Raw genomic sequence first — 24,392 nt, 5'->3', positions numbered from 1 at the left:
GAAACAATCAACAAAATTAAAAAGCAACCTACAGAATGGGAGGGGATATTTGAAATTGACATATCTGATAAAGGATTCGTATCCAAAATATATAAAGAACTAATAAATCTCAACACACACAAAAAAATAATAATCCAGTTAAAAACTGCAGAAGTCATGAACAGTCACTTTTCCAAAGAAGATATCCAGATGGCCACCAGACACATGAAAAGATGCTCAACATTACTAATTATCAGGGAAAACAAATCAAAACTACAATGAGATATCGTCTCACACCTCTTAGAATAGCTGAAATTAAAAAAAATGCAAGAAACAAGTGTTGAGGATGTGGTGAAAAAGGAACTCTCTTACACAGTTGGTGGGAATTCAAACTGGTGTAGTCACTCTGGAAACAGACAGTATGGAGGTTCCTTAAAAAGTTCAAAATAGAACTACCCTATAATCCAGCAATTGCCCTACCAGGTATTTACCCAAATAATATAAAAATACTAATTCGAAGGGACACATGCACCCTGATGTTTATAGCAGCATTATCTACAACAGCCAAGCTATGGAACAGCCCAAATATTCATCAACTGATGAATGGATATACACAACGGAATATTACTCGGCCATAAAAAAGAATGAAAACTTGCCATTTGCAATGATAAGGATGGAACTAGATAGTGTAATGCTAAAAGAAATAATTCAGTCAGGAAAAAAGAAATACCGTATCATTTCACACATATGTGGAAATTAAGAAACCAAACAAACAAGCAAAGGGGGGAAAAAAAGTAGAGGGAGGCAAACCAAGAGACTTTTAACTCTGGAGAACAAACTGGTGGTTCCCAGAGGGGAGGTGGTAGGAGGAAAGGTGAACTCGTTGTGGACTTGTGATGAGCACCAGGTGTTTTATGGAAGTGTTGCATCACTGTATTGCACACTGGAAACTAATATGTTAACCAGCTAGAATTTATATAAAAACTTAAACAATAAAAAATATTTAAGTTCAGTACAATGTTATTTATATAAAATTCAAAATAATATAAAAAGTTGTTATGAACATGTACACATATGGGTATTAAAGACTATACCCCAATGTTCATAGCAGCACTCTCAACAATAGCCAAATTATGGAAAGAGCCTAAATGTCCATCAACTGATGAATGGATAAAGAAATTGTGGTTTATATACACAATGGAATACTACATAGCAATGAGAAAAAATGAAATATGGCCTTTTGTAGCAACGTGGATGGAACTGGAGAGTGTGATGCTAAGTGAAATAAGCCATACAGAGAAAGACAGATACCATATGGTTTCACTCTTATGTGGATCCTGAGAAACTTAACAGGAACCCATGGGGGAGGGGAAGGAAAAAAAAAAAAAGAGGTTAGAGTGGGAGAGAGCCAAAGCATAAGAGACTGTTAAAAACTGAGAACAAACTGAGGGTTGATGGGGGGTGGGAGGGAGGAGAGGGTGGGTGATGGGTATTGAGGAAGGCACCTTTTGGGATGAGCACTGGGTGTTGTATGGAAACCAATTTGTCAACAAATTTCATATATAAAAAAAAAAAAAGACTATATACCAATAACACAAAATGGTGATTTCCTTTGGAAATGGATACGATGGGATTGCAGAGTACACAGGGAGAAGGGATTTTATCTGCATTGTTTTCTTTCAAAAAAATCTTAAAGAAATATTGAATATGATCAGATTCAGTATAACTTGTTGATGGGGTGTGGAGTGAAAGACGTTATCTTCATACTTGCTTTTTTTTCTTTAAATATGTCATCAAGAAAGGAGAGAAAGTATGAAATATTGGCCTATCTTACCATTTGAATGTAAACACAGAAGAAATAATATTTAAGGAATATCATGGTACCTAAATTAAATTTATATTATTAACTCATTAAGGAAGTATTTTATTGGTTGAATGTAATTTATACTCTTATGAATGCAATGAGAAATTGGGCTTTTTAATATGTGTAAGCTTAATACAATTCATCACCTGGTCATAATTTCCTTTTCTCTATGTTTTTGGACATTCATTTATACCGGAAATCTATGTATCCTCAATATTTATAAAATATTTTCTTAAATAGTTATAAAATATTCACCTAAATATAATAAATATGCTATTTCATATAAAGAAAGTAGATTTTTTTCCCACAAATGTTCCTACCAGCTCTTTTTGAAATTTATTCATATAACTTAGGCCCTCTTATTTTAAATTTCTCAAATTCATCAAAAACATTCATTGACCTTAAAGTTTGGGTTTATGAAATATACAATGGGGATATTAAAAATAAGTAAATATTTAAAAGATTAAGTGATAAATGTGTTTTCAGAGATTTTGCCCATGTTATACTTATGCTAAATTATTTACAATTGACTTATAAAAACATTTTAATAAACGAGAGGAAGAATTTATCAATGCTGCCTTGTGAAATGTGGATGCATTTAAAATAGATGAAAAAATCTTAATATTTAAAGGACAATTATGATCATAGGAAAAATGTAAAAATTTTTAACAGGCTAAAATATTATTTTCCAATGTTTTTACTTCTTGAGATGATCTTCAGTTTTGGTTAATGTTTTAGAGCTTCAAAAGAGCCTTTTAGAGGGACACCTGGGTGGCTCAGTCGGTTAAGCATCCAACTTCAGCTCAGGTCATGATTTCGCAGTCTGTGAGTTCGAGCCCCCAACTGGGCTCTGTGCTGGCAGTTCAGAGCCTGGAGCCTGCTTCAAATTCTGTGTCTCCCTCTCTCTCTTTCTCTGTCCTTGCTCTGCTCATGCTCTGTGTCTCCCTCTCTCTCAAAAAAAAAAAATAAATAAACATTAAAAAAATAAGTAAAAGATAAAGAGCTTTTAAAAAAAGTTTTATAGAAATACTCCTCACTTCAGCAATATATATATATGTATTTTTCCTAAAAGCTTCCCCCCTATAGTCACATACACAGAGCTGCCTCTCATTATGGAAATGTTAATAGCTGTTATCAACAGTGAAATATCTTTTACACATTATTCATTAGTAAAAATTCTAAACTCTAACTTTCTTTTGTTAAGTAATCAGAGTGACATTCATGGATGACTGGAAATATTTGAAGTGATATCTTCTATATTTGAAAATTAGCTTTTTGTGTTGATAACATAAGCTTAGTGATGCCAGACTGCTTTAATCATGAAGGCTTTTCAGCAATGAAACTATTCAATCTCGGTTCATGATTTCCCTCTGCCTCAATCCATAATCATGACAATAGTTTTGGAAGAAAAAATTTCAAATAAGAAAGAGAAGGTTAAGAATATTGAGTACATATATTTTAATGTTTAAAATAGTATTAGCACACTAAGAAATTTAATATTTTGTTGATGTCTTCTGAAGGCTAATTTGCTTTAATGGATTGCTTTGTATTCAGTGAGGTTATTCTAATTAAACAGAAAATTGTTTGGAAGATCTTACAAAATTATAGTTAAGAGTAGTTGACATTGTGTTTTAATACTGTGGCTTGAACAAAAACAAAAACAAATGAGACCACCAAAAATGACCATCAGCAAAAGTGATTAAATTTCCATTGTTCCAATGGCACTGGAGAAGGTACCCAGGTTTGTCCTTGATCAAACAACTTGACATATTTGTTTGTTGGCTAAGAAGACAAAACCACTGCAGATAATGTTGGCTTTTCAAGAGTTAAGTAAAATTATCCTAATTCTGCAACCAGTGAAGATATAATTAGACTTGAGTTTGTCAAATTATAGCTCCTTTTTGGGGGGCACTCAATGAAGTCCCTAAGGGCTAAATAGAGGGAAAAAAGACAAAGACACAGACGATTTTCCTCAACCTGTAAACTGCACTACTGCAGGTCATATTTGAGCCTAAGCAAATGCCTCATATTTATATGCTTTGATTGACCCACACTATTAGGATATAGCTACCGAACTCACTAGAAATCTGACCTGCATTTCTGTCCAGGCTAAAAAATGAAATAATTTTGTTATCTTTTGAATGGCAATTAACTATCCTGTGTCTATTCCTTACTTCTAAATGAGGATTATTACTATTTTGCAGAGCACTATAGAAAGGGGTTCAAAGTAAAGAATTTGGGTTGGTTCAAGATAAGAGATTCTGTGTGATCTAGGGAGGTGACAAACAGGACTTTATACATCATGAATAGGACAGCGTATGAGGCAAGTCCTCAGAGAAGTGACGACTACACAGAAAACAAGGACAGATTTAAAGAATAAGGGAGAGGGTCTTTAGTCTGATAAGGGCTGTCTGCTCTTTAATGTGCTTTTAGAAAAGTCATATTTCTGATAGATAATGGCATATCTCTTTTGCTACTTACTAGCTTTGCAATTTTTGGCTCACTCAAGCTGCGTGACTTTGGCAAGTAATTCTTCTGAATCACTTTATCTTTAATATGGAGGGAATTACAGTGCTATTATAGATTTGTTATGATGATCAATAAAGCTAACATTTAAAGTGCTTTCAAACAACTCCCAGTCCGTAGTACTTAATAAATGCTATTTATTATTATAATTACCATTGTATTTGCTTCTATCCTATCTTTCATCTTTTATTGTTCACATATATATGTATGTATACATACAAATCTATATTTAAACAATATACAGTATTCATAGAAAGTATGTGCATTTTCAATAATAATAAATGGACATTTATGTACTTACCCCAAACATACAATGTATATTATCTCTATCTTTGAAAAACCCACTATACCCACTATGATCTCTTTTCCAAACTTGTCTCAAAAAAAACACAAGGTTTACATTTCTATTATTCATCCCTATGTTTTTCTTTTTAGTTTTTCACTTGCATTTTATAACAAAGTAGTTTCACGTACACAAGAAATGTATGTTTCTTTGCTTGGTGTAAAGCTATCTCTAAGAAGTGATACAGTTCAAGGACTGTATCTCCCAGCTCCCCTGTATGTAGATGGGGCAATATGACAAGTCCCTGCTTAAAAGGAATATGGATGGATGTTATTTGGGTCATTTCTGAACTATTTAAGAAATGCGTATGTATTTCCATGTTCCCTTTCCCCAACAACCAAATGGGTAAAAACAAATATGTGACAGTAGAGGATTATGAAGTCACAAAATAAAAGGAAAGCAAAGCAAAACTATCCATCCAAGAGGAACGCACTCTCCAGACTGTTAATGTGAGAAAGAAATGAATTCTGAAATTTTCAGTTGGGTATTGAGGGCAGCTAAACGTAAGCTCACTAATATAGGTTTATAATCATAAGCAATATGTTTATTTTAATTTTGCTTGTTTTCTTACTTTACAAAAATACTTGTAACATGTATCATTCTGAAGCTTGCTTTTATTATTCAAAGTTATATTTTGCTATTTGACACGCAGGCATCTATAGTTCTTTTAATTTTATTGCCATATGCTATCCCATTGTTTAAATACACTACGTTAGAGTAATTCCCTTTATCTTTTGATTCAATTGGGAAAATTGTTATCTTTATGATAGTTAATGGTATCTCTCCTTCATATTGTTCAATAAAGTTTTATAATTTTGTTCCTAAAGGCCTCTCACATCATTTGCTAGATTTACTCCTAGATACTTCATATTTTTTATTTCTGTTGTAAAAACTATTGATGTTGACAAGTATGGAAGCATACTTGGGAAGTGTTAGAAAATAAAGAAATAATTGTTGACATGTATTGATTTTTTGTTAATCAACCATGTTATACTCTGTAATTAAGCCAAATAATCTGCAAATTCCTTTCATGTGCTAAATACACAAGAATTTCATTTGCAAGTAATTATAATTTTGTATCCCCCATTTAAATCTTTTTTTATAGTAAACTGCCTAGGATTTCCTGAAAAAAGATGAACAAAAGTGTAAATGGTTCGCATCTGTATCTCAACCCTAATCTTCAGAAAATGGAGTAAAATCTAACTAGTAAGTATACTAATTGTAGTAAATTTTGTGATACAGCCTTTACTTGGTATATAAGTAACTTTTATTTCTTGCTTGCTGAGAGATTTTACCCAGATTGGATATTAGATTTCATTACCCTTTTTTCAGTATCTATTATGATAATTATATTTTTCTTATTAATTTTTAAATATACCTGCTTACATCATTTTATTTTGAAATGTTAAACCAAACTTGCATTCTTTGCATGACTCTAAATAAATCATGAAATAATATCTGCTTTACTTGATGTTGTGTTCATTTGCTAATAGTCACCTTAGTATTTTCACTTCTAAATTCACAAATGAGATAGGCCTTCATTTTTATGCATTTTAAAGTGCTTTTCTAGTTTGAATATCAAAACTGTACTAATCTGACAGCATTGGATGAAACAGATTCCTTCTTTCATCAGAATAGATTATATACAATCTGAATTATCTGCTACTGGCAACACTTGTCCTGAAAATTGTTTGGCCTGTTAACTTTTTTTGTGAAAAGATTTTGAAAAGTTAAATTTCCTCAGTGATTATAAAATTATTCTGCTTTTCTATTTCATCTGAGTCAGTTTGAGTAAGTTAAATATTTTCCAATATTAGTTTTTAATTTCATTTTTTATCACATATTCCTTTTAAGATTTGAATAATTATAAATCTACAATGAGGCTTCTTGTTTAAAATATATATCTTCTAGCTTATCTACTTTTCCTTTATTAATATTGGGAGGATTTTTTAGTATTTTCTTAGTCTTTATGAAAAGAAGTCTTTATTTTTATTCTCCATTTGTTTTCTTTGGGTTTTTTGTTGTTGTTCATTTGTTTTAAGTTTTTATTTAAATTCTAGTTATTTAACATACACTGTAATGGTTTCAGGAGTAGAATTTAGTGATTCATCACTTACAGATAACACCCAGTGCTCATTCCAACAAGTGTCCTCCTTAATATACATTACCCATCTAGCCCATCCCGCGACCACTTCCCCTCCAGTTAGTTGTCTATAGTTAAGAATCACTTTTGGTTTGCCTCCCTCTCTTTTTTTGTTCCCCTTCCTCTATGTTTATCTGCTTTGTTTCTTAAATTCCACATATAAGTGAAATCATATGGTATTTGTCTTTCTCTGACAAGTCTGTTTAGCTTAGCATAATATACATGTATATATATACAGGTATGTATGTATATATGTATATATATACATATATGTATATATATATGTGTATATATATATATACAAATGTATATATATACAGGTATGTATGTATATATGTATATATACCTGTATATATATACATTTTTTATTGGAAAGAGAGAGAGTGTGTGAGCATACAAGAGAGGCAGAGGGAGAGGGATAGAATCTTTTTTTTAAAATTTTTTTTTTCAACGTTTATTTGTTTTTGGGACAGAGAGAGACAGAGCATGAATGGACGAGGGGCAGAGAGAGAGGGAGACACAGAATCGGAAACAGGCTCCAGGCTCCGAGCCATCAGCCCAGAGCCTGACGCGGGGCTCGAACTCCCGGACCGCGAGATCGTGACCTGGCTGAAGTCGGACGCTTAACCGACTGCGCCACCCAGGCGCCAGAGAGGGATAGAATCTTAAGGAGGCTCCCTTTTCAGCACAGAGCATGACACAAAGCTGGTTCCCATTACCCTGGGATCATGGCCTGAGATAAAAATCAAGAGTGAGATGCTCAATGAATTGAGCCACCCAGGCTTCTCTATACCACATTTTCTTTATCCAATCATCAGTCAATGGGCATTTGGGATCTTTACATAATTTGGCTATTGTTCATAATGTTGCTATAAACATCAGGGTGCACGTATCCCTTTGAATCAGTATTTTTGTGTCCTTTGGTAAATACCTAGTAGTAGTATTGATGGGTAGTAGGTAGTTTTATTTTTAAGTTTTTGAGGAATCTCTATACTGTTTTCCAGAGTGGCTGTGCCAGCTTGCATTCCCATCAACAGTGCAAGAGGGTTCCCCTTTCCTGACATTCTCGCCAACATCAATTGTTCCCTGTGTTGTTAATTTTAGCCATTCTGAAAGGTATGAGGTGATATATTTTTGTAGATGTGATTTGTATTTCCCTGATGAGTGACATTAAGCATATTTTCATGTGTCAGATGGTCATCTGTGTGTCATTTTTGGAAAAATGTCTATTCATGACTTCTGCCATTTAACTGAATTATTTGTTTTTTGGGTATCAAGTTCATTTTTAAAAATTTTAAAGCTTTAAAAAAATGTTTATTTTAGAGAGAGAGAGAGCATGCTAGCAGGGGAGAGGGGCAGAGGAGGAGGGAGAGAGAGAGAGAGATAAAGGGAGAGAGAGAGAGAGATAAAGGGAGAGAGAGAGAGAGATAAAGGGAGAGAGAGAGAGAGAGAGAGAGAAAGGGAGAGAATCTTAAGCAGGCTCAATGCTGAACATGGAGCCTGATGCAGGGCTCAATTTCACAACCCTGGGATCAAGACCAGAGCTGAAATCAAGAGTCTGATGCTCAACCAACTGAGCCACCCAGGTGTCTTGTTGATAACTACTTTATAGATTTTGGATACTAACCTTTTACCTGATGTGGCATTTGCAAATATCTTTTCCCATTTCATAGGTCACCTTTTAACGTTGTTGATTGTTTCCTTCCTGTGCAGAAGCTTCTAACCTTGATGAAGTCCCAATAGTTCATTTTTGCTTTTGATTCCCTTGCCTCCAGAGATATATCTAGTAAGAACTTACTACAACCACAGTCAAAAAGGTTGCTGCCTGTGTTCTCTTCTAGGATTTTGATGGTTTCCTGTCTCATATTTAGGTCTTTCATCCATTTTGAATTTATTTTTGTGTATGGTGTAAGAAAGTGGTCCAGTTTCATTCTTTTGCATCTTGCTGTCCAGTTCTCCCTACACCATTTCTTGAAGAGACTGTCTTTTTTTCACTGTATATTCTTTTCTGCTTTGTTGAAGATTCTTTGACCATATAGTTGTGAGTCTATTTCTTGATTTTCTATTCTATTCCATTGATCTATGTATCTGTTTTTGTGCCACTACCATACAGTCTTCATGACTACAGATTTAAAAAAAAAATTTTAACGTTTATTTATTTTTGAGACAGGGAGAGACACAGCATGAACAGGGGAGGGTTAGAGGAAGGGAGACACAGAATCTGAAGCAGGCTCCAGGCTCTGAGCTGTCAGCACAGAGCCCAACGCGGGGCTAGAACTCATGGACCGCGAGATCATGACCTGAGCCGAAGTCAGTCGCTTAACCGACTGAGCCACCCCGGCGCCCCATGACTACAGATTTTTAATATAGCTTGGAGTCCAGAATCATGATGCCTCCAACTTTGCTTTTCTTTTTGAGGATTGCTTTGGCTATTCAAGGTCTTTTCTGGTTCCATAAAAATTTTAAGATTGTTTGTTCTAGCTCTGGGGAAAAAAATGCTGGTGGTATTTTGATAGGGTTGCATTAAATGTGTAGATTGCTTTGGGTAGTATAGACATTCAAGCAATACTTTTTCTTACAATCCATGAGCATGGAATGTTTTTTCCACTTTTTGGTGTCATCTTCAATTCCTTTCATAAATATTGTATAGTTTTTAGAGTACAGATCTTTTACCTGTTTGGTTAAGTTTACTCCTAGGTATCTTATAGTTTTTGATGCTACTGTAAATGGGACTGATTCCTTCGTTTCCCTTTCTGCTGCTTCATTATTGGTGTACAAAATTGCAAAAGATTTCTGTACACTGATTTTGTGTCCTGCAACTTTGCTGAATTTGTGTATCAGTTCTAGCAATTTTTTGCTGGAGTCTTTTGGATTTTCTACATAGAATATTATGTTGTTTGGGGATCATGAGAGTTGACTTCTTCCTTGAAGCTTTGGATGCCTTTTATTTTCTTTTTGTTTTCTGATTGCTGAGGCTAGGACTTCTAATTCTATGTTAAATAACCATGGTGAGAGTGGACATCCTCTCTTGTTCCTGACCTTAGAGGAAAAGCTCTCAGTTTTTCCCCATTGAGGATGATATTAGACGTGGGTCTTTACTATATGGCTGTTATGATGTTTAGGTATGTTCCCTCTATCCCTACTTTGCTGAAGTTTTTCTTTTTTATTAAGAATGGATATTATATTTTGTCAAACACCTTTTCTGCATCTACCGAGAGGATCACATGGTTCTTATCCTTTCTTTTATTAATGCAGTGTATCCCATTGGTTGATTTTCAAATATTGAACCACCCCTGGAGCTCAGAAATAAATTCCACCTGCTTGTGGTAAACAATTCTTTATTGTAATGTTGTATATGGTTTGCTAGTATCTTGTTGAGAACTTTTGCACCCATGTTCATCAGAGATATTGGCCTGTAATTGTCCTTTTTAGTGTGGTATTAGGTTTTGGAATCAAGGTAATGTTTGCCTTGTAGAATGAATTTGGAAGTTTTCTTTCTGTTTCTATGTTTTTGGAACAGTTTGAGAAGAATAGGTATTAACTCATACTAAAATGTCTGGTAGAATTCCCCAGGGTACCCATCTGTCCCTGGAATTTTGGACATTTGAAGAGTATTGATTACTGATTCAATTTCTTTACTAATTATGGGTCTATTCAAATTTTCTATTTCATCCTGTTTCAGTTTTAGTAGTTTAAATGTTTTTAGTAATTTATCCATTTTTCCAGATTGCCTAATTTGTTGGCATGTAATTTTTCATATTTTCTTCTGGTTGTTTGTATTTCTGTGATGTTGTTGTGATCTCTCTCCCTTCATTACTGATTTTATTTGGTTCCTTCTCTCTCTCTCTCTCTCTCTCTCTCTCTCTCTCTCTCTCTCTCCCTCTCTCTCTCTGACTCTGTCTCTTACTGAAAAGTCTGGCTAGGGGCTTATTAATTTTAATTCTCTCAGAGAACCAGCACCTAATTTCACTGATCTGTTCTACTGTTTTTTGTTTGTTTCTATATCATTTATTTCTGCTCTAATGTTTATTATTTCCCTTCTTCTGCTGGCTTTAAGGTTTATTTGCTGTTCCTTTTCTAGCTCAGTTAGGTGTAAAGTTATGTTGTATACTTGACATTTCACTTGCTTCTTTTATAAGGTCTGTATTGCTATATACTTTCCTCTTATGACTGCTTTTGCTGCATCTCAAAGGTTTTAGACTGTTGTGTTTTCATTTTCCTTTGCTTCCATGTATTTTTTAATTTCTTTTTCAATTTTCTGGTTAACACATTCATTCCTTGTAGGATGTTCTTTCACCTATATGTATTTGTGGTCTATCCAAATATTTTGTTGTGGGTGATTTCAAGTTTCATAGCATTATGATGGTCTGAAAATATGCGTGGTATGATCTCAATCATTTTGGACTTATTGAGGTAATGACCCAGTATGTAATCCATTCTGGAGAATGTCCCATGTGAACTAGAAAAGAATGTGTATTTTGCTGCTTAGGATGAAATGTTCTGAATATATTTGTTGAGTCCATCCAGTCCAGTGTGTCATGCAAAGCCATTGTTTTCTTTTTGATTTTCTGCTTAGATGATCTGTCCATTTCTATAATTGGGGTATTAAAGTCCCTTACTATTATATATTGTTATCAGTGAGTTTATGTTTATGATTAATTGATTTACATATTTGGTTGCTTCCAAGTGGGGAGCATGAGTATTTGCAATTGTTAAATCTTCTTGTTGGAGGAACCCTTTATTTATGATATAGTGCCCCTCTTCAACTCTTGTTACAGCCTTCAGTTTAATATCTAGTTTGTCTGATATAAGTATGCCTACTCAGCTTTCTGTTGATGTCCATTAGCAGGACAATTGTTTCTCCATCACCTCACTTTCAATCTGCATATGTCTTCAGGTCTAAAATGAGTCTCTTGTAGGCAGCATATAGATGGGTCTTGTTTTTTATCCATTCTGATACCCTATGTCTGTTGATTGGAGCACTTGGTCCATTTATATTCAGAGTAATTATTGATAGATATCAAATTAGTGCCATTGTATTATCTGTGGAATTGGTGTTTTGGGAGATTTTCTTTGTTCCTTTCTATTCTTTACTGCTTTTGGTCTTTCTTTCTCATTCAGAAAGTCCCCTTTTCATATTTCTTGCAGGGCATATTTAGTGGTCATGAACACCTTTGGGTTTTGTTTGTCTGGGAAACTCTTTAACTCTCCTTCTATTCTGAATGACAGTCTTGCTGGATAAAGTATTCTTGGCTGCATATTTTCCCCATTCAGCACATTGACTATATCATGCAACTCTCTTCTTGCCTGACAAATTTCTGTGCATAGATCTGCTTCTAATCTTATTTGTCCTCCCTTGTAGGTTAGAGATTTTCCCTTGCTGTTTTCAGGGTTATTTCCTTATCTCTGTGTTTTCCAAACTGTACTGTAATATGTCTTGGTGTTGTCTTGCTTTTATCAATTTTGATGGGAGTTCTCTGTGGCTGCTGGATTTTAATGTCTGTTTCCTTTCCCATAGTAGGGAAGTTTTCACCTTTATTTTGCTCAAATAAACCTTCTGCCCCTTTTACTGTTTCTTCTTCTGGGATTCCTATGCTATGAATGTTACTACACTTTATGAAGGTACTAAATTCCCTAAGTCTATATTTATAACCCAGTATTTTCTTTCCATCTTCTTTTCAGACTCATTATTTTCCATAATTTTATATTCTATTTCACTTATTGGTTCCTCTGCTTCTTTCATCCTGGTGTTCATTACATATAGTCAGTTTCACATCTCAGTTATAGCATGTTTTAATTTTGTTGTAACTTGTTTTTAGATCTTTTATCTCTGTAATAAGGGACACCATGGTGTCTTTTATGTTTCTCTAAGCCCAGCTAGTATTCTTATGATTGCAGTTTTAAATTCTACGTCAGGCATATTACTTATATCTGTTTCAATTAGATCCCTGGCCTTGACCTTTTCGTGTTCTTTCTTTGGGGAGAATTCCTCAGTCTTGCCATTTTACCCAGGTGTCTGGGTTCTCTATGTTAGGAAATCTTGTTGTTTCCTGCTCCTGAGAGTAATGGCTGTAATAAGAAGAGGTTATATACTGTCCAGAGTCCGATGCTTCAGGAAGTGTTTCTAGTGAATGCTGTGTGCACCTTGCTGTTGTGTTTTGGCTGTTCTTTCCCTCAGATAAGTCCTCTGAAGAGTTTCTCCTTGCCTACACTGGAGTGTGTTTGGATCTTGTCCACTGTGGGTTGAGTAGGTGTCTTTTGGTCTGATTGTTAAAAGAGCCTAGACCCTAATTTCCCTAGAGGTGAAGCTTTGCAGTACTCTATGGTCAGTAGACTTGGAGGGTGTGAGGGGGTCCATGCAGATCTTCTGGGGGAGAGACCTGCTGCTGTTGTCTCAGCACACTTGCCCAATTAAAAAAAAAAAAGCCCCTGCAGAGCACGGTAAGGTGGGCCAGGCTTATTATAAGCAGTTCAAGCTTCCACTGTGGGCACTGTGCTGCTCACTGAAGTCTGTTCATGCTGATGCGCAAGGGGAAAGAAATGGCATCAGCCAGCTCTCTTGTCCCAGGAGGAGGGAGTTTGCGCCCACCGCTCTTCAGAAAGGCCTCACAGAAAAACAAACAATCCTCATGCATGTGTCTCAGGCTTCCCTCAGAACTCTGCCTTCTTTGTGTCTGTGGCCGAGACATCTCTCACTGGGTGGTGCACTGTTCTTGTGTTTTATCTCAGGCACACTGCTGGGTTTCAAAACTCCACATTTTAGGGACCCGGCGCAGCATGGAACCGCACTGATCCTCTGGGGGTGTGTCTTCCCACACTGTGGCTGGTGCTGGTTTGTCCCAGAAGGGCAGCTGCATGAATGTACAGGGTCTTGGAGTTTTTGGTAAAGTGTAGCAAAAAGCCCACTTTCAGGTTGGCTGCACTCCACACTGCCTCTGCTTCTGTGCTAATGAACAGGGCGGCTCAGGGGTGTCCACCAGCTCTTTTGTCCCCAGACAGGCCATGCCACCTCTCCCAAATGCACTCCAAGAAGGGGAACTGTCTCTCCCCGTGGGATTCAGGGGATCCTCAAACCATGCTGTCTGCTCCCTGGCCTCTCCCCTCCTTCTCCATAGGAGCCACTAAGCCCACCAGGCTTGACTCTGGCAATGGCATGGACTTCTAAAACTTCAGACTTTGAGCCATGTTCCTTGTAAAACTTATGATGATCAACCCCTCTTGTTTTCCTCAATAGTTCTAGGGAAGTCTTTTGCTTGTGCAGTACACTGCACACTGCTCCCTCTATCTCCTTCTCTCCTCTCTCCCTGGTTAGGGGTCCCTCCACTCCACAGCGCCTATGATTCTTCTCTCCACCAAATCATGTCTCTGTACCTCTTACCTTCCAGGATGTGGCCTCTTTTCTCCCTCTAGTTATGCAGTTTGTTCTCTCGGTGCTCAGATTTATTTCCTAGGTGTTCAGAATGATTTGGTATTTGTCTAGCTGTGTTTGAGGGATGAAACAAGCATGAGTCCTCACACTACTCTACTATCTTAAGACCTCCATTTGTTTTCACTCAGCTGTATTCACCATTATTTTTTCTTTCTTTTAATTGCTTCAGTTTTTCCTATTCTTCTGTTTTCTATCTTTTTGTGAAAAAGAGATAGTTTATTATGAATTTCTTCTTCTTTTCTTGAATTTTCCTCTATGTAGCTTTAAATTTTTTCACAAGTTTTGGTAAGGCCTACTGAGCACCAGCCATTTATATTTATTTACCTACTTATTTTTATTGAGGAATAATGTCATAAGCAAAGCACACAATGTTAAGGTGCATAGCTTGCTGAATATTTTATTTTTTTTAATTTTTTTTTAATGTTTATTTAGTTTTGAGAGACAGAGAAACAGAACCTGAGTGGGGGAGGAGCAGAGAGAGAGGGAGACACAGAATCTGAAGCAGGCTCCAGGCTCTGAGCTGTCAGCACAGAGCCCGACTCAGGCTCAAAACCACGAACTGCGAGATCATGACCTGAGCGGAAGTCAGATGCTTAACCGACTGAGCCACCCAGGTACCCCACTTGCTGAATATTTTAGAAACGTATGCCATCATGGAACATACCTCCAATATCCCAGCAGGTGTCCTTTGGCCCTCTCACATCCAATCCACAGTGCCTAAAGGAGCCATCATTTATTTTGGAACTTCATAATCCAAGGAATTGAATATGTGTTCTTGTGTCTGGGTTCTTTCACTAAATATTTTGTCAAGTTGTTCTAGATCCTAACCATTGCTAGGTATTTTCCTTTAAAAAATAATGAAATCTTGCCATGTGCAATGACATGATTGGACCTGGAAAGTACTATGCTGAGTGAAATAAGTCTGTCAGAGAAAGACAAATACCCTATGATTTCACACACTACATGAAATTTAAGCAACAAAACAAACAAGCAGAGGGGGGAGAAGAGAGAGAAAATCAAATCAAAACACAGACTCTTTTTTAAAAAAATTTTGTTTAATTATTTTTGAGACAAAGCGACAGAGTGTGAGTAGGGGAGGGGCAGAGAGAGAGGGAGACACAGAATCCAAAGCAGGCTTCTGGCTCTGAGCTGTCAGCACAGAGACCAAGGTGGGGCTCAAACTCCTGAATCGTGAGATCATGACTGGAGTCGAAGTCAGACACTTAACCAACTGAGCCACCTAGGTGCCCCAAAACAGACTCTTAACTATAGAGAACAAACTGACAGTTATCAGAGGGAAGGGAAAATAGGGACAGGGAAAATAGGTCATGGTGACTCAGGAAGGCACTTACAAACACAGGGTGATATATGGAAGTGTTGAATCACTATATTTGACACCTGAAACTAATCTTACGCTGTATGTTAACTAACTGGAATTTGAATAAAAACTTCAAAAAAACCCAATATGACATTCTGATAAAGATTTCTACAAGCTTTAATTGGTAGCACATTCCTTATTGTTAAATTCTTTTTCTGTCTTTCTTTTTTTTTTTTTTTTTTAATATTCTTTATTTTTGAGAGACTGAGAGAGACAGAGCATGAGTCAGGGATGGGCAGAGAGAGAAAGAGACACAGTCTGAAGTAGGCTCCAGGCTCTGAGCTGTCCTTACAGAGCCCGACGCAGGGCTTGAACTCATGAAACACAAGATCATGACCTAAGCCGAAGTTGGACATTTAAATTGACTGAGCCACCCAGGCTCCCCTCCTTACTGTTAAATTCTAACTCATTTCATTTTGAATTATAATTTTCTTGTGATCTATGAACTAGAAGAGTATTTTACATTTCAAATGAATGTGATCTCTCTAGGTATGTGTTTGTGACAGGATCATTTTCTTTATCATACTGATATATTACATTCATATATCTTCCGGGATTTTTTGAATTTTTGTATTTTATGGTAGTGGTCCACACAATGCTAATACTTTTGCTTTCATTTCTATTTTGTTTGTTGTGAATAATTATGTATCAGTATTAATTTAATTAATACATATCTAGTGTAATGTTATTTAGAATTTATTTAAGATTTTTGATGTTATGTCTCAGGCATGTCTCTTGAATGCAGCATTTTGACTTGTATTGTTTGTGCTGTTTTTTCTTCTTTTATAGATTGTCTAATGTAGAGGCTCATTATTGTTTCTTAATCCATTCTCAACCGTATTTTGTAAGTAATTACCCCTTGTTAATTCTTGTTGGCTATTTGAATTGGGAAAAATCTGTTTTTGGTTGCAGATAATGTTTTCGTTCTGTGTTTTTTCTGTCCTTGTTCTGTTCTTGCTCTTGAAAGATAATTTCACTGCTTACAACACTGAAATGTGTTTTCTTTCAGCACATTAAAGATACAACAATTTCCTTTACTTCCCTTCCTGCCCTTGAAAATTCAGCTCTTAGGTTAATTGAAGTTCCTTTGTAGGCAACCTCCTTACACCTCTGTTTTTAAGTCTTTCTCTTCCTCTTTGGTTTACAACATTTCCACCATGCTTTGCCTAGGTGAGTAATTTCTTCCTCTTTCTCTCATTCTTTTTTAATATTAACTTGATTAAATGGCATTCCTGGATCTATTCCTTCTCATATCTTATTTTAAATTCAAGTTACTTATATGTCAAGCTAGCTCATTTTTATCATCCACCTTTTTCAAGCATCCTTCCATTTACTATTCATACCCTGGGACATTGAACTTCTCAGATTCTTCTAAAGAACACATCCCTTATCAGCTGAAAAACCAGGTTAGCAATTTGCAGAGGGAAGTGTGTATAATCTGGCAATTCATGGACATATTCCAAAAGGGGTGTGGACACAAGTAGTTCTGGAGAAATTATTTGTCAGATTCTCAACTTCCATGTGTAGTTTTTCTGAAGTTCCTTTGCTTAAGAACATACATACGAGCAAGGTATTAGAGGGTTCTCCTTTTCATTCTCAGTTCACATTTATCCTATACCCACTGTTTAGAATATAAACACATCTTGGATCTTATTATGGTAACTTTCCTAGAGATGTAAATGTGAAATAAAGTGATAGAACTAGTAGGGTCACTGAAGTCTGTCTTTCTTTCTTTCTTTCTTTCTTTCTTTCTTTCTTTCTTTCTTTTTTTGTTTTTTGGTTTAGGCACAATGAGTTACAGTCCCTCAACCATCTCACTATGAGTTGCATTTCCAAACACCATGTTTTAGTATTTTCTAATTACTCATAAAAATATATAAGAACTTATGCATGCATTTTGTTGTGGAGAAGCAAAATAGGGTAATCCATAAAATACTTCAAGCCTAAAGATATGTTATAGTAAAATACAATTTTATAAAAGATGTGTGATACCAAACTACTATTAATACAAGTCATTTATAGAACAGAAAAAAAAGGTTAATGTCCTGAATATAAAGATAGTCTCAAATACAGAGGAAAAGGATAAAACCTAACAGAAAATAAAGAAGATATATAGACAGATCCATTAGAGATAAATGAATGAAAATTTAACTTTTACCTATAAAAATGTCAACCACATGCAAAATAAGAAAAAGTCAAATTAAAGCTCCACGAAGTATCAATTCTTACCTGTCGTATTGTCAACAGTCCAAAAGCTTGATGTAGAACTTTGCTAGTGAGGGCATGAGAAGGGAGGTATTCTTCTGCAGTATTACTGGGCACAGTGGTATAATTCCTGCATAAAATGGTAAAATTCCTATTAAAATAGCATAACTTCTATGGAAGAAAATTTAGAAATAGCGAAACATCATATACATTTTGTTTTTGGCTCACTAATACCACTTCTGTTATTTGATTCTGAAGGTTAACCTGCAACAACATAAAGAGATATGCATTCTTTCTGTTACAGCACTAATTGTAATAGCCCCACATAGGGGAAAAAAATCTTTGCTCATAATTAGGGGACTAGTTAAATAAACTATGATACGCTATAGTAAGCAAGGTAGAGTACTATGAAGTTCTAAACAGTAATACAAAATACCTCTTAATGGTATCAGAAGGAAACTACCAGAGGGTTAGGAAAAAATGCAAAATGGAGTTTTAAAAGTGCATTAAGGGGCGCCTGGGTGGCTCAGTCGGTTAAGCGTCCGACTTCGGCTCAGGTCACGATCTCGTGGTCCGTGAGTTTGAGCCCCGCGTCGGGCTCTGGGCTGATGGCTCAGAGCCTGGAGCCTACTTCCGATTCTGTGTCTCCCTCTCTCTCTGCTCCTCCCCCGTTCATGCTCTGTCTCTCTCTGTCTCAAAAATAAATAAACGTTAAAAAAAATTTAAATTTTTTTTTCAACGTTTATTTATTTTTTGGGACAGAGACAGAGCATGAATGGGGGAGGGGCAGAGAGAGGGAGACACAGAATCGGAAACAAAAAAAAATTTTAAAAATAAAAGTGTATTAAGTATGCTCCAATTCTTACATATGGGTAAAGGAGAGAGCCGGATGGAGGACACAAAATTATAAGATAGGTATTTCTGAATATATTTATCTTATACTTGTTTTGGGAACTATAATAATTTATTAAAAAATTAAACACAACATTAATGACTTTTTTTAAACAAAAGCAATGCCTACAAATTAAAAGCAAAGTAAAACTAAAGAATCCAACTATATAGTAAATTCATGACTTAATCATACAGAAGGGAACAATTTCAGATGACTTAAATAACCCAGTAAAATAACTTGATATACATAAGAAGACAGACACTGTGAGGAAAAATGTTAAAAATGAAAAGTTTTAAAATCCAAAATTTAATACTGTTTAGTTCTTATAACTTTGGTGATAGTGCTGGCATTTGGAAGGCCACTAGTCAATGTTTACCAAGAAAACACCCAAATACAAACAAAGTTACGTTTAGTAAATTGCTGGCAAGGAAAGTACACACTGGAGGAACCATGGAATATCAGAGCAAGAGAGAGTTGGGAGATGTTTGTTATGTGATTTATTGTTATACAATATGTTAAAGTTTTTGGAGGAAGTCTGGGAAAACAATTAGCTCTTGACTGACTAGGACAATTCAGTGATTGGTTGTCTTAATACATTTTATTAAAAGACTGGAGGGGCGCCTGGGTGGCGCAGTCGGTTAAGCGTCCGACTTCAGCCAGGTCACGATCTCGCGCTCCGTGAGTTCGAGCCCCGCGTCAGGCTCTGTGCTGACAGCTCAGAGCCTGTAGCCTGTTTCAGATTCTGTGTCTCCCTCTCTCTCTGCCCCTCCCCCATTCATGCTCTGTCTCTCTCTGTCCCAAAAATAAATAAACGTTGAAAAAAAAAAAAGACTGGAGGAATATCACCTGGCTAGGGTTATCATTGTTAATAAACCAGCAGTAACTTATATGAGCTGGAGGAAAGAGATACTAGGTTATTAATGTGATTGTATATTGACCTTGTTTAGATGTGATTACTATATATTTTTTATAAGTTTCTTTTTTTTTTAAATTTATTTTGAGAGAGACAGAGAGAATGTGGGCAGGGGAGTGGCAGAAAGAGAGGGAGAATCTCAAGCAGGCTTCATGCTGTCAGCACAGAGACTGATGTGGGGCTCGAAATCACAAATCTGTGAGATCATGACCTGAGCCAAAATCAACAGTTGGATGTCACACTGGCTGAACCACACAGGCACCTCTGTTTAGAGGTAATTACTGAGAGATCTTGTTTCCATATTCTTGCATGATCAAGTAGGGAATCCTGTCTGATTATTGTTAATGCTCCCTGGAAATTATTCCTCTTCAGGATGAAAGATCATGGCCTAGCTGCCCTCTGTTGGCTCTCAGACAAAATTTCCCCCTCTCAATCTTCCTACTTTAACCAAGGACAAATGAAGAAAAAGGGCAGAGGACTTTAACCTGTAGGGTTCAGACCTACGATGTTCCTCATATTTTGTGGTCTGGGGATTGTAAGGGAACATTGTCTGCTGTTGGACTAGACTTACACATTTTTGTTTCTTTTGTTGCATGAATATCTATTGAAGAGTCTGATGTAATGTCAGTTCTAGAGTGCTAGAGACAATTTTTCATTTACCTTTTATTTCTGCATGTCTTATTAGAAGAGGCATGGATAGTTTTTGTATTTTTGTACTTAATTTTTAAGAATATTTGTATAGGGGCGCCTGGGTGGCGCAGTCGGTTAAGCGTCCGACTTCAGCCAGGTCACGATCTCGCGGTCCGGGAGTTCGAGCCCCGCGTCGGGCTCTGGGCTGATGGCTCAGAGCCTGGAGCCTGTTTCCGATTCTGTGTCTCCCTCTCTCTCTGCCCCTCCCCCATTCATGCTCTGTCTCTCTCTGTCCCAAAAAATAAATAAACGTTGAAAAAAAAATTTAAAAAAAAAAAGAATATTTGTATAAAGAGACAACCTATGGGAAGTAACAACATTTGTGAACCATATGTCTGATAAGAGGTTAACATCCAAAATATATAAAGAACTGAAACAAATCAATGTCAAGAAACTAAATGACCTGGTTAAAAAGTGGGAAAAGTATATCAATAGACATTTTTCCAAAGAGGGTATAAAAATGGCCAACAGCACACGGAGAATTTCTCAACAGCACTGATCATCAGGAAAATACAAATCAAACCCAGAGAGATATCACCTCTCACTTCTTAAGGGTGTTATTATCTAAAAGGCAAGAGATAACAAGTGGTCAGGATGTGGACAAAAAGGAACCCTGTACACTCTTTGTGGAAAGGTAAGTTGGTGCAGCCACCATGGAAAACAGTATGGAGGTTCCTCAATAACCTGACAAGAGAAGTACCATATGATCCAACAATCCTACTTCTGGGCATATAAACAAAGGAAATGAAATCAGGATATCAAAAAATTACCTGTATTTCCATGTTCATTGTAGCATTATTCATAATAGCCAAACATGGAAACAGTCTAAGTGTATGTCAACGGACAAATCAATAAAGAAGCTGTGATATATACATTGGAATATTGTTCAGCCACAAATAAAAAGGAAATCCTGCCTTTTGTGACAACATGGGAGGGCATTGAGGATATTATGCTAAGTGAAATAAGCCAGATAGAGAAAGACAGGTACTGTTATCACCTCACTTATATGTGGAAACCTAAATATAAAGTCAAATTCATAAAAGCAGAGAGTAGAATAGTAATTACTAGGGGCTGAGGGTGTCAGGGAAATTGGGAGATGTTGGTCTAAGGCAGTTATGGAGGATGAATAAATCTACAAGTCTAATGTACAGGCATGATGACTATACTTAATACTATATTGAACACTAGAAATATGCTAAGAGAGGTGATTGCAGGTACACTCATCACACACAACAACCAGTAACTATGTGAGATGATACGTTAATTACCTGAACTATAGTCATCATTTCACTATGTATATGAACATCACTCATCACGTTGTATACCTTAAATACATAAAATTTTTATTGAAAACATTTATAAATAAGTGAACAAAGAATATCTTTATAGCAAAATGCCTTGAAAGATAGAGATGGTGTCTACTCACATAGCAAAGTGCTATCCACTCTAATAAAGATACTGTTTACTTATGGGGCAGAGTTGTGAAGACTACTTGCAGTCGCTGAAAAGACCATTTGGTAGTATCTCAACAAAAAGATTTTCAGCTTGGATGCAAACCAATGGTATGTGTATCATTCATGCGGGCCAACCTCTGTAACTTGGGTGTAAAGGGAATGACGTGAATGTGGAATTTTTGTCATGGGCTATGCCCTGAATAATAAAGTCCTCATCTCTGATTGAGAGTATCATGTCTTCTGCCAGCATCCACAAAAAATGGCAAACAACTCTGGTTAGCTTACAGGTAGGGTAAAATCTTAGATTCTTCACAGTTCTTGTCAAGTAATATTTAAGACTTTAATAAAAAAGGGATAGGGGTGCATGGGTGGATCAGTCGGTTAAGCATCCAACTTTGGCCTAGGTCATGATCCCATGGTTCAAGAGTTCGAGCCCTGCGTCAGGCTCTGTGTTGACAGCTCAGAACCTGGAGCCTGCTTCAGATTCTGTGTCTCCCTCTCTCTCTGTGCCTCTCTCACTCTGTCTCTCTCCCACTCAAAAAAAAATATAAAAAAATTTAAAAATGTATAAACCATTACATGTAATTACCTCAACCAAATTATTATTAATATTCATGATAGTCTGTAAACCAAGGGCCTGAAACCCAAGTCAAAATGAACACACATCTGACAGTTCTTCTGGGCTGGTTCTAGAGACAAGACTTTTCTTTCCATGTAGTCATGGATCTTTCATTTGATTTACAGATGATAAGTTTATCATCTATCTATCTATCTATCTATCTATCTATCTATCTATCTATCTTTCTACCTACTAACCTTCCTACCTATGTATCTATCCAATTTTCTAAAATATTTACAAAAACACGGAGGCAAATGAATTTTAATTACTTGATAAAGAAACATTGTCTACCTAAGGAGAAGTACATTAGCGGGTTAGTGGTCACAGACAGTATTGGCCATGCACATATCATTTACCATAACAAGAGTAAGTTAAATATTGTTTACTTAAGCCATGTAGGTTTTCTGAGAGGACTTAGATAGGTTTTGACTAAAAATTCTGGAGTAAACACAGTGGAATGACAGAACAGACTACACAATTTGGGTCCCCACCTTAAGTAAGTCTGGTTCTGCTGTAATGATTTTAGCAGAAATATTTTATTTGACTTGTAATCAAAATTCATACAGTAGTGAAGGGTTAGATTAATAATGTGAGGGAAACACAAATTTTATAGGGAGCCTATGGGAGAAAATCCATCTTCTAAAAAGATTCCATCAGAATTAAAATTTTGTCGGAGATCATCAAATGGGGATGACAAATTCAGTAATTGCTCAAATTCAGTGTAGTATCTGTGGTTATAGAAAAATGCACATGAGTCTTGCCTTTCCTAAGATGGTTGAAGAAACCCTTAAGGGATTCAAAGTAAAGAGTAAAAATAGGTGCAAGCATTAAGACAAACAACAAAGAAAAATAAAAAAACCCAAACAACATGTAAGAGACTGCTGAGAAGTGCCACCACTTAATTAATACTAGGTAAGATTAGCAGTAAACCAAAGAGGGGGAAAAAAGGAGCGAATCTACCAGAAAAACAATCTAGTTCCATCAACTTGGGTAAGATGTATGTATATCATGTCAACAGCTGCTTGATAAAAACATTCAGGATTAGGTTTCTTTCTCCCAATGTTCATAAAGTTCTGGAGGACTCCTAAGAATCCCTCATCTCAGCTTTTCATGAACAAATGAAAGGCCAATGATCTCTAAGAGAGCAAATACCTTTTGATCTAGGAAGCAAGAATCCAAGGATTAGCCTCCTATGGCTGTATCATTGCCATAGTTAACAGTTCTTGTCAAGGTCTTTTCCAATGAGACACAAATACACTCTAGGATGTTTCTATCACAAGACAGTCTTCCAATTTCAGGCCAGGTAAGGGCTGCTAGGTAAACATTTTCAGTGTCTTGAAAATGCTCTTCTATACAGTGATCATAAAACTGTATGCACCATATGAGTTTTTTGCAGTAGTTAGCCATACTATTTTGCATTAGGGCAGTCTAAGATCAGTAAAAAATTCTCAAATTCATGATGCAGCCTGTTATTAACTCACAAGGAAAGAGGTTATGGCAACAGGTTTAGGCCACAGGAGTTCCAGAGCCCCTGGGAACTTTGCCAAATTTTAGTTTTAAATCTATTCTTTTCTTGTATTGTTCCTGAAGACTATGAAAAATGAATTTTTTGGGTTAAAAGGCAAGGCTTTAAAAAGTTCTTCAATAACTGCCCCAGCGAAAGGTAGCTTTCCAGAAGTCAAACTCCTCAATCCATTCTTAGAATAAGCAAATCAAGACCATAGGATATTAGAACATATTGACTATCTGGTTGAATATTAAGTATGTTTTCTTTTTCTAAATGCAAGTTGGAGATAATATAGCCAACTGAGCTGATTTAACTTCTGGGAAAAGTTAAATATTTCAAGGACCTAAAATCTGATGCTTAACATGGTCTTTCTTTGGTCAGAAATCAAGATAGAAATTGATGTTTCTTCTTGACAAACCTTTAATTTTAATCGATAACTTATTTACTATG

At 36.1% G+C, this 24,392-nt stretch overlaps 1 long non-coding RNA gene across 3 annotated transcripts in view; it reads right to left on the bottom strand.

Moving 5' to 3' along the window:
• Positions 1-24,392, bottom strand: part of LOC111560086 — a 673,456-nt gene that overhangs the window by 611,355 nt on the left and 37,709 nt on the right. For all 3 annotated transcript variants that reach the window (XR_006597321.1, XR_002741596.2, XR_006597320.1), the window contains exon 3: positions 17,892-17,997. This is a non-coding gene — a long non-coding RNA (uncharacterized LOC111560086). The remainder of the gene's footprint in view (positions 1-17,891; positions 17,998-24,392) is intronic.

Source organism: Felis catus, chromosome B1, assembly GCF_018350175.1.
Source record: "Felis catus isolate Fca126 chromosome B1, F.catus_Fca126_mat1.0, whole genome shotgun sequence".
Lineage (NCBI taxonomy): Eukaryota > Metazoa > Chordata > Mammalia > Carnivora > Felidae > Felis > Felis catus.
Note: the sequence above shows the minus strand (reverse complement) of the source record. Positions and strands in the feature narration are given on the sequence as shown.